This window comes from Taeniopygia guttata, chromosome 2, assembly GCF_048771995.1.
Source record: "Taeniopygia guttata chromosome 2, bTaeGut7.mat, whole genome shotgun sequence".
In the NCBI taxonomy this organism is placed as follows: Eukaryota; Metazoa; Chordata; class Aves; order Passeriformes; family Estrildidae; genus Taeniopygia; species Taeniopygia guttata.
Window position 1 is genome coordinate 29,355,491 of NC_133026.1, and position 12,490 is coordinate 29,367,980.

At 34.6% G+C, this 12,490-nt stretch overlaps 1 protein-coding gene across 2 annotated transcripts in view; it reads right to left on the bottom strand.

Moving 5' to 3' along the window:
• Positions 1-12,490, bottom strand: part of CRPPA (CDP-L-ribitol pyrophosphorylase A) — a 119,097-nt gene that overhangs the window by 42,899 nt on the left and 63,708 nt on the right. The window lies entirely within an intron of this gene.

Here is a 12,490-nt window from a genome sequence, read left to right on the forward strand (position 1 = left end):
ACACTGCATAGAGTAAACCTACCTTCATCTGCTAAGAAAACTATACAAATAAGAACATTCCTTTCTTAACTAGAGAACCACCTCTATGCACAGCCAAGAGAGTTTTTCCTAATGTTACCAAAAAGGCATTCTATTTCTAAGAGGAAAGCTTTTGTTCAGCTTTACATTCATCTTGTACTTAACACGATTACCAAATAAAGTCAAATCCTCCAGATAACATGAATTTAGAGTAAACATAATTTATAAGGATATCAAGTTACAGTGCTTACTAAAGCTTGTAGAAATAATAGTCATGCTGCTATGGATGATAAAATCACAGAAACAAGAAGAGCCATTGGACTATACCACTGAAGTATACTAACTTAACCCAATACCAAAGTACACAATCATAGGATCACAGCATGGTTTGGGTGGGAGGAGTCAGAATGTCTTCAACTAGATCAGATTGCTCAGAGCCCTGTCCAACCTGACTGTGAATGATTCCAGGTTCTGGGCAACCTGTGCCAGTGTTTTACCACCCCCAGTGAAAAAAAAAAAAATTATTTAATCTAAAAAAATAAATCTTCTTCAGTAAAAAAACATTAAAGTTTCTAGTTCTTCTCTGCAATAACATCACTTTTGCCTGCACACTTGAATGTCTGTATTCTTTGGCTGTAAAACATCAGCAAGGAGACATAGTTGCTACATTATCAGGATACAGAGGGCTTTTTCTGCAAAACACTTGCCCTAGGATTAAAATTAAACTTGTTGCTGCACTTCAGTATGGAAACAATGTCAAGAGCCATGTGCAAACGTTCCATTTCATACTAAACTGATGCTGTCTCAAATGATTTAGCAATGTTTTAGGGTGGACACTGACTATGATTCCCATTTTGGCACAATTTGGTGCAAGCTTATGTTATACATTAGCACTCCAAGGTCCTCTAACCCATATTCCCATCCCAAGTGAATCTGATCCTTCACATCCTTAATTATACTGGCAAGTACTCTCCTAAACACAGCTGTACTGCTTCTAGCAAAATGGAATAATGATACAGAATCTTTGGGGAAAAAAAGCCAAAGACAACCCTCGATAGTTTCACCAATGCTTCACGGTTTTTAAGAAAAACTTCTTATTTTAAAATAAGTTTCCCACTCCCTTTGTCTGTAAAGAAAAAGTTATCTTTTTCTTTGTAGCACCTTAGCACATGTCAGTTTGTGGTGGTCTTTGATTTGAGTCAAAAGGCCACATGAAGGGGATGTTTTCAAAAGGCAACACAATCCTGACTTACAAAAAAAAGAAGTATGTTACTGTGATTTGAGTAGCTGCTTTTCAAAAATAACCCTGAACATTTCTATATGTCTGTGTTCAAAAGGATGTTGCTCATGTCCCCCTTAACCAAGAATACGTAGGTGGTAATTAGGCATGAAGACAGTGAATCTCCAAGCAGTTTCTCTTAATGCTGTAATATCAATTAGTAGTAAATATGCCCTTGTCAAATAGGAGAGAATGGCCTAAATCATACCATAAAGAATTAGAAAAGAAAAAATATACAGAGTAAATTACATAGCAATGTTTCTCAAGCCATAATAAATAGCTGAAATAGATGGGTATACAAGAAAAACACGTTTCGATGAGCTTTATCAAGTCACATAGGCAAGATTGATAAAGTTACTAAAACCAATATAGAAGGAAGATAAAGACAATAATGTTTGCTTAAAGGAATAATCTTGCATGTAGAATGAAGGAGTTGGATGATGATTTTTTCTGTCACTTAATTCCTATTTTTCTATGCGTGAAGAAAAAGCAACATTATTAGCCACTCGTTTTGTTCAGCACTGACATTGAAATCCATCTCTTTTAGAAACATACCAGTTTCAAGCTCTTACAGACATGGCTACAAGGAGTCGTTGGCACATGAAACCATGCTGGACCTTCCACTAGAAATGCAAACCATGTTAACAACAAAAGCAGCAATACAGCTGACAGAAGAGCCAACCTCCATTTGCTATTGCTGTGACTGACACACGTCCTATTTATGAAAATTTTCAGCAGCTGTTTTCTTACACCACTCAATTTCATCCTCACTATCACTCTTGGGATGAACTATTTCAGCAAAGAGATTATAGTGTTTAGGGTAGAAAGAGAGGTTTTTTCCAATTCATGCCTGAAAAAAAGTGGGGTGGCAAGGTACCTTGTAGCAAAACTTTGATCAGTCAGATAAGGAGTTAAGGAAGATGAGGAAATCATCTCTGTTCACTAGGCCAATTATTCAATAAGCTCTTGAAAGATCATAATTAACATTTGTTGGATGATTCTAGGCTGTAAAATGCAGTAAAATTTTCTCTATCATGAGGGGAAAAAACCTAAACAAACTGCAAACAAGCTTTAGTAGAATATTAAAAAGCTAAGAGGCTGCATCTACAGATAACTATTACCTAGTCCAAAATTTCTATTTATTGCAAAATTTATGTAAAATCTGAAAAAGCAACATGCCAATAAGTGCTAGAGTAAGTTAATCAACAAAATCTTACATGAACTGGATGTAGATGCATGGTTAGCCCTTATTTAGTAACAGCTAACTACTTAAAATTGGGTTTGGAGTAAACTTTAGGAAGTGGAATTTTCACATACAAACATGCATAACAGAACTTCAGAGTGCAGTAAATCACCCTAAAACATTTTGAAGCTCTATAAAAAAAGCAGATTCATCTTCTCTCCAAAAGATTTAGAAGCAGTACATGCACAAAACATATACTTGCATAAAGAAATTACTCTTTACTTCAGAGGAAAAGGCACATGCTGTCCCTTCTGACACCATCAACTATTTTCGTTTATGAATTCTGTGAGCTCATAAACTTAGTTATGCCATAATTCCATGGAAGAATCTCGGTGCCTTGAACACAGCAAGAATAAAGCACACTTTGAGGACAAAAATCAAAAGCTTAACTATGGAACTGGTATCTGACCTAGTCAAAGGAAAGTTCTGAACCCATTTTACTTCATTTTGAATAATGAAAGACCTCACAGGGAAAACATCTGAAATGGCACAGTTCTGGGAGCAATTGACCATAACAGTTGGTGTGTAGTGAGCCTTACAAAGCATGCTTCATTATACTGCTGCTGTTTAAGTAGAAATCACACATTATCTCCATCTTTCATATCATTTGCTACAATTTTGCCTGCAAAATTCAATACGTGGTCTGCTCAATTTAAGCACAGAACACTGAAATTAAATAAACAAAGGAAAAACACTTGACTCATAGCTGCGTAAGAATGGAAAGACTGAGTCAAGGAAAAAGTTCAAGGCAGAGGTTCTGCCAAAAATGTGCATTCATGCTGCTGCCAGTACTGCACAGGTTGAATAAAACTCAAATGTAAACAATCCCTTTTTAAAAAGATTCTGCTGGGTAGACACTTCAAAGTGCAAAACAGTTATAAATCAAGATGATTAATATAAGTACATTGCAAAGTAATGGGTCATGATGCTCAATAGAAAATATGACCTCTGACCTGGTGAGAAAGTACACTCTAAGGCTTGGAATATGGTTAGTTAGGAGGATGCATAAAAATTAGCTTAGGAAAGTAGCTCCTCAAAGAATGCTTTAAAATAAAACTTAATGAGTTCAGACTGAAAATGCTGGAAAATATATAATGGTGACTTTTATTCAATTCAAGTATTTGGCTGGAAAATAACTTCCAGGATATACTGCACAACAAAATTCAGATGAAAATCACTACCCAGTGAAGGTTTCCTATGATCTTTCTCTGACTTTTCTTAAGCTTCAATCCATGCATTTCCATGTCTTCTAACTTCAAATGCTCTGCATCTCATAGTCTTGAGATATGAACATATTTTCATATTCAGATGTCCCAAAACCTATTTAGATGAAAGCCAGCTGAAATGTTTAGAAGCTTAACATTGGTGAGATGAAGTTGCCACGAGATTTTCTCCTATTATCTTTGAATGTTAAAAAATAAATAGCCTTCAGCAACCACAAGCCAGCACCAGAACACATTGTGATTGTTCTGGTCTTAGCACTAATGAAGAGAAGTACCAGGTTCCTAGTGGTGTGCATCATCTCTAGTTTCAAAATTGCCTTAACAGGCACAACAGCCTGGTAATAATTTCCAATTTAAAACAAGAAAATTCTGAAAAGATACAGGAACCACAGAATAGAAAATTGTAACTCTCTACTAGAAAATTTAACAAACAAATACTCATGGTAATAGCAGAGAGCAAGTCAAGATGATGATAAAGTCAACATGTCTTTGTTTTTAAGTTTGTATGTGCATTCCCACTGTATTTCTTCAAAGGAGTAGGTGACAGTTGATTGAATTTACTGGGATTTCCCAAACTTTCAATAAAATTCCTCCCTAAAGGTTTTTAAGAAAACTAAGGTTCCAGGACATAAGACAGAAGACCTGCCAGGGATAAATCCTTGCTCAAAAGACTGAGTAGAGTGGGTAGGAGAAAATGCTTAGTCCTCAGAACAGAACCCACATAGTTCAGGTGGGATTTGTTATAGTATCTATGTTGTTCAACACATTCATAAAACAATTGGAAAAAATAGTAAGTAATAATATGAGTTTGCTTACGATACAAAGTCCATTAGGGTAATGGCTGACTGGCATGGAATCCAGGAAGTTCATTATGAATTGAGTAACTAGACAATAAAATAATAAATGAAGTGGGATATGAGTGAATGCAAAACAATTAATCTGTATTTCAAATTTTAAATTATGAGATCTCAGCAGACCAGACACAAGCCCCTGTGCTTAGGACACTGCTTTGCACAGAACCACCTCTCTCTCTTTGTTTTGCAGCCTATGTAGCTGTTCATTAGGGGACACAGTGGAGGCTAAAAGTTTACATGGATCTCAGAAGACAAGAGAATGAACAGAAACCCATCAGGGCTAATACTTCCACAGAAAACCTCTCTGGCTCAGGAAATACTTAAATTAGCAATTACTGAGTGTAAGGAGAAAATTTAGGGGTGTCATATATGCTTGCCCTGATCTGATTCTCTCCTAGGGATTTCCTTACAAGCTACTGTTGGACACAAGACAATGACCTAGATAAAATTCTGATCTGGTCCATTATGGCCATCTTTGATGCTGACATACTGTACCATAATAAATCCCACTGCAGCAAAACCCAAACCTGGAAAGTATCAGGACAGATACTTCCAGAGAAGATGGGTGAATCTGAAAAAGGTCCAAGTGCACAAAGCAGCTAGTAGGATAGACAGGGTATCACTGGGATCTGATGGCTCTGCAAGCTGGGCCTTTTTCATTCTTGACATTACTGGGCTTTTGCCATGTGTAATATCACATTTTTAAATACTTCAGCACTGGATATGATCCATAATGGATGGCTTTCACTGAACAGTTGAACACAAGCAACAAATAAGGCTTGGGGCTTAGTGTCTCAAATACATACAGAAACCCCAACGACAGGTCTTCCAGCCCTTCAAAAGAAATACCCCAAGGTTAGCCTGAGGCTGGATTATTTGACTCCTGCTAGTATATAGCAGGAGAGGATAAAAGAGGAAATTAATACTCCCAGTATAGATTTGATGGTTACTGCCACTGCTGCACAAAGTTTAGGAATTACCACACTGTAAGAGCCTGCAGAATAGTTACAGTCACTAAAATGTACAGCTTGAACATTTTTGTGTTTAAATTACTGAAGAACTTGCTAAGTCTTCCTGATCCAATATAGTGATGAAAATGTACTACAACCTTTGCTTACTTTCGCTATAAAACTAAATTTTGCACTGAAACTGGAAAAAGTTATCTGAAGAATTTCAGCCATATTTTTGATTGAAAAAGTGCAAAAACACAAAAGCTCATCAGGAAACTAGCACAACAGCAAGCTGTTAACATTTTCAAGATGCCTCTTAAGCACACAGAACAATTCTAGAGAGCTTCTTTGTTACTGTTGTTTCATATAATCAGAGCTAAACCAGAAAAAACAGAAGTATTCTGTACTATAGGTATTTTAGTTACTTGCTAAATGATGCCTCTGGGGGACAGCATGGAAGCCAAGTGAGAAGATTCATTTTTGACGCCCAACTTAGACAGTAAAAGAGTACAAACATCGCTTTAAGTGGAGAATTGCAGCACTAACAACACAAAAGTGCAACTGCCCTTGAACAGATGCAATGGACTTCAGAGGTTTCTGTCAGGCTAGCAATGGAAAGAAAAGTTAAAAGCCATTTGTTTGCAAACAAAATTTTGTGTCAAAGTACTTTCATCTTAAATGTTTATGTTTCCATTAAGAGATAAGAGGTCAACATCAAAGCTTTAATAAAAAAAATCAGAATAACTCATACTATCAGATTTGAAGATGAAACTCAGATTTGATGCTCATAGTATTTGTTTTTGCAAATGGTTCCAATTCAGTGTTTATTTCCTATTATAATAATGTATCCAGAATAATTAAAACCAACATACTTTTCTAAGTTTCTATACTGTATATCACATATTTTCCTTTTCACTTGAGAGTCTGGTAGATCACCTTAAATTCACTTGTTCCCCAAACTTCTTCACACTAAGAAGCTATTTTTAGAGGAATATGCAGTATACAATTAAAATATCCACAAAAGAAACAACTGGCAACCTTTATTAAATAACACTGTCAGAATGGCTGAACTGAGGTAAAAGAGCAAGGATGTTTAAAGGCCATTTTATGAAGTCATGACTTTTAGGATATGTCTACATGCCTTAATCACTTTGGCTGACAAGCTGATGGAAGAACTCTGATTTCTCCAATTATAAGTTCAATAGCTGAAACAAGTCTAAAAAGGTCATGTGTAAAAGGCATAAAATATTAACCTCAGTTTTCTGTGCAGCTTGTTAAACTCCCAGAACTTGTAATAGCAGAGACAAATTGAGTAACTTTCTGACCTTTCTGTGATAAAAACCTACAGCTATTTAATGAAAGACCTAAAGGTTACCAATTATTTTTCTTAAAAGCCCATCTTCCTCAGACTGGGAATTTAGTACTGCATTGAGAAATTAGTTTGTGGAAAGCTTCATTTGAGTGCTTTTAGAAGAATTGCAAATCTGGAGAAAATCCACTGGTTTGTTACCTGTTTTGGCTAGAAGAAGAGGGAGACTTGAGGGGAAACAAGAGAACAACAGAGAAAGGTGTCAAGAGAAAAAGAGCAAGAAAATAAAAGAGCATGTATGCATGCATTCAAGAATAAACAATCCCAATAAAAGAATAACAATCCCAATTTTTTGATCAATATTATCCAGTATCAAGCTTCAGGATATCTATTAAAATGAGCAGCCAAGTTGCTGTGCTTCCCACAATGTCATGCACCAGAGTGTTGCAAGCAAGAGTGAGGTTGCAAAGTTCTGTTTATTACCTTTCCTGACTCAAAGCCCAAAACTTCCCCAACTTTTTTAAAAAATTTGAACTAATACATTTCTTAATTGATTAATGTTCCAGAGACATATTCTTTTTTGATTTCTTGACATCCTCTGGATGCAAAAGGCTAGTTTGATCAAATGTATTTAAGTTCAAAATACAAAGTCATGTTTGTAAATCTTTCTCATCATGTCAGTTCTACTTACTGCAAAATATGCATTCATGACTGATTGCAGATAGTACTAATAATTAAGGATAAAAATGTGTAAAGCTTCCATAAATATCAATTTCTGTTTTTACTGGTGAATGACTGGCTATGAGTTTGTATTAAGAAAGCTACAGATTCTGATTTTTATGAGCCTATCCATATTGAAAGTTTCAGACTGATTTGGTTTTCCTCTTTGTCCTAAACTCTGTGGAAACAAGACCACTTTGACTCATCACATAATTTGCACAATTTTCCTTGATGAAAGAGTGAATACTCTATAGGATCAGGAAATTTAAAAGTTCGATTTCTACCTCTTAAAAATACTAAATAGAAATTACTTGGCCTTAAGGATTTCTAGGAACAAATGTAAGTTTCCATATTCATTACAATTCATTACAATGTCATTACAGCTGAAATTTTAAAAAATGTAACTTTAAGAAAAGTGAGGTCTCCAGGCAGCATCCCAATCATTTTAATCAGATTGCAATTATTTGACCAATTCTATGCTGATTAATAAGTGAATTGAGAAGCATGCAGGGGTCATGTAGAGCAGAACCTGTTTGTTTTTAATGAGTTTCCAAAATTTTATTTTGTAAATTCACTTCATTTGCCCTCCAGGCTCATTATCTCACCAGTGGTTGCCAAACCACCTTCTACTTTGTGGATTATCCCATTGAGGGGTGTGTTCCCTCTTTTGAGAAACACTGCCTTAATGTTTACCCATACTACTATTTTAAGGGATCTTTGATGAAAAAGAAATCATAAATGTTTACCTTTAGGGTTTACCAAGACAGACATAAACACTTCTAGCACACTAAGTATTTCTTGAGCCGTTAACCACACTGCAGATGGGCTCTTGTCTTCAAAAAATCTTTAAGGCTAGAGTAAGTGTTCAGTATGTTTGCATAAGAAATCACCCACAGTTCAGGCTCCTTTTAGTTTCAAGCAACTTCATAACAATTATTCTATTGCATTATTTGTCTCTTTAGTGCAGGTACTGTGATTTTTCTGGCTGTCAGGGAATAGTTCCTTTATCTTAACCAAATAGAAATTTCAGAGAGAAAAGTATTTGGGCCCACCGTACCCTAGGCAAGGCTTAGCACATATTTACTGCTCTGACATGACACTCTGTCAGTGTTTCTCTGAAGTAGAATTATTTTAAATTAACACAGTTCTATAACCAAAAGCTTTTTAAAGCTTCCTGTGGTTTACTATGTTCATCCAAATGTGTTTTATTTTCGATGATTACCTTTCCTTTTTAATCCCTCCGAACAGTAACAACGTCTTTACTGAAACTTACAAACCAAGATTTTATTTCTGTAACCATTGAATTTGAATGTTGAAATGCTGTTGAATTTGAACTCCCATGCTAAGAAATGCTTTTTATAGTCTGTTTTGATTATTTTAATAATTATTTTTTGTAATTCAGTCATAAGACTCTTATTATTATTGCTATTAATATTTTAAAGGGAGAAGAGCAGTAAATAAAGAAAATGTTTTATTTTAAACATTACTGTCATATTCAAGCATAACCCCATTAATTACCTAGCACATGTTTAAAGATAATAATGTGTGTGTGTGAGTGTGTGACATCAAGGCTCAATTTCAGTATTATTCCATTGCTCAGAACATAGAACAACAACGTGCAGCTGAGGTATTTTCCCCAAAACTTGTGTCTCCAATGATATAAATAAATAGTTTTAATACATATCCATCCACATGGATGCAATGGTTTGACATTATCTTCAATATTCTTTGGATTCTTAGCAGTTCTTAAGTCTCCTTCTAAGTACAACTTTGTTTATTTAAGAATAATTTGGCTTCTTTTTATAGATTTTCCTCCTAATATTCAGAATTTGCTTTCTCCATTACATCCTATTGACCTGATTATTAAAACAAATATTCTTATTCTGATATATAATACCATGGCAGTCATTGCTATTTTCAAAGTGAACTTCTCATTAAATTAAGGAGTTGGAATTTTACTAACATTTTCATCAACACTTACCAGTAATATCATCCATTAAAAAATGGACCATTCTCCTTATTTTTAATTCACCTTGCTTATCTGCTATTTCCTTCAAATTATCTGAAAAATGGTCAAGAACAAATTCACTAAGTTCATACTCAGATACTGAATTCTCTTTGGCCCTTCACATTTTGAATGTGCAAACCACTTCTAAAATTGCAGAACTGTTTTAAAAAAGAAAAAAATAATTCATAAGTGCAATTTAAATTGACTGTAACTCCAGGGTGCAAACTAGAGATTTTATCAAGTGGATCTGTATATCAATATGAGTAATGTGGTATCCTATGCGTGATGTTTATAAGACAAATAACTATTTGTGTATCAGGCACTTGTTATAAGTAAATGAAAGGTAAAAGGCAGGTCATTTATACAGCACATGAAAGCCTTTTCCTTTAGTTCTCCTGATTAGTTTCTTGGTGTATCAAATAGTCATAAAAGTACTTGATATCTTTTTCTAAATACCAAACAAAGACTGCATTTAAGAAATGAAAATAAAGGCTCATACTTTTTCTTAGGACTTCACAGCTCCTTCAATACAATCAAAACTGAACTCCATGGTTCTACAAGCATTTAATTTCCACCTCCAAAAAATAAAAAATGCTATATTTTCAAAATTTGTTTATTTCAACTAATTTGCTTTTCTAATCCAAAATCCGAAAGACTGCCCCCATTTTCTTTTATATCAACATATCCTTACATCCACTTAATCATATAACCCTACTAAACATAACATAATTTCACCTGAACATTACCATGGCCATGTCTCAATAAATTCCCTTTTTTTAAATTAGGAAATGTGTACCTATCAACTGTCTCTATCTGGTAGTGATGATATAAACCTGTCAGCTAGAGGAAAGGTCCATGAAGGAACCTGTCATCACTCTTTCCCTGAAATAAACTATAGCATTCTGGGAAAGCATCTAGTGACAGAAGTAATTGCAATAATAGGCTATCCTGCATTAGCACCGGTGCTTTTTTGTGTTTCTACTTCTTCTGGACTTCCTATCATGCCTATATGAAATCCATTCCTCAAGCATGGAACTCATCTACAGGTTCATATATTAATGACTTATACTAGAAGGAAAATACCTCAGTGACTCTCAAATCATGCTTTGGAATTAAGATTAAACAAAAATAGAAACTGTTTTAAAGATATTTTTTCATGTAAAAAATTGCTTTTGTTCACAGTCTCTTAGTCCCACCCAGAACAGCAATAAATTTGGAGCTATGTCATTTCTAGATTCATACAAGTCTTTCCATAGGTCTTTACACAGAAACAATTATGTTCTATATAGATCTGCAATCAAAAGTAAACTTGATACATATATCACATATATACAAATGATGTGTAGAACCCGTTCTTTTGTTATCGATCAAAGTAGACAGCAGGAACTCAAGACTATATTCCTGTCTCTGTGAGAAGGGACAGGTTTTAAAGCCATTGTAAAACAAGACAGCTAGAAATAGTTTACTTACTTTATGAAGTGTTTTACTCTATATATAAGACTTTTTCCATGCTAATAAGTGATGATTCTCCCAGCAATGATCTTACATAATGATTCTAGCTTTGTATTTTCAAAGAATGGAGGCAGCAGTCTGCTGCAATCCTCTCATCACCACAGATCAAGAATTCCCACTCAGATCTCAAGTGCTCTTATATGTGCCCATTAATATTAAAATGTCTTGTTGCCATGCACATCAAAATCCACTGAAGATTATAAAAGACTTTTCTTTCTTCCAGTCAGCTTTTCTAACTGTTGCTATCCACATATGACTGTTTGATTCACTTGCATATAAAATCATGAATGCATATAAAATCAATGAAGGCTAAAAGACAAAAACTGCAGTTAGGCCTCAGCAATATTTGAAGCATTACATTTTACCATGAAAAGGTGACTCTTAGAGCTGTATTTCAATAGTTATTCAAATTATTTTTACCAAAAGAAGCCAGAATTCACCCTGAAAAAATTAGGTTTGATAGCAGCAGAAAGAAAACTGAGCAGTTGTATGTCCATCAGTGTTTTACAAACAAGAGATGAACTAATGTCATATAACAGCAATGTTCATATTGTGATGGCATTAAAAGTCTATAAAAGCATAAGCTGATCGGTATTGATACTCACAGCTCTTAATAAAGCAATAGAATTTTATGGGAAAATTCAAGTGCTTGGTATGCCAGAAAAAGATTTAAAACTAAAGCCACATTTAAACAATTATATATAAACCCAAACACGTAATTTTTTTAAAAGCAGTTAAAATTAACTAATAAAAAGCAGTTAAGATTACATTTATTCTTCTTTATTAAAATTTCTAGCTTACTTCTTCCTTCACTGTTTGCTGAGTTAAAAAGCTGAAAAAATATATCTGCACTGGAGGCAAGGCAGCCCACTCTTCTGGTTGACAGAACATGTTTCCCAGGCAAATGGTTTATTTTTAAATAGCTTTTGTGAGTACAAAGTATGTTGGAGTGCTAACTCTTTTTGCCTCCAGCTGAGGCAATTTGCTGCTATTACAGACACTGTTTCAACACCTATATGCCATGCCCTTCCTGTCACCTGAGTACCAAACTGTTTTGATGAGGGACATAAAATACTGCAGAACCACTGATCGAATGTACTTTCACTGTTTTTTGCTAATGCTGAAAAAAAGCAATTTCCTAAGCAGAAAAGCAAAAATGGTCCTAATGTTTTTATGCATTTCTTAAAAAAGTTTGCCATTTATTCCACTCTAATCAAAAAGCTTCCATTTTTGTTCATAACTACAGGCTTGTCTGAATTTTGAACAAGAACAGGCACGAATCTTCCAAAAAAATCCTTTTCATGCCATATTTATTTCCCTTTGATTTTGTTTTAAATGAAGATTCTATCATTAATCATATAAATTGCAAAAGAA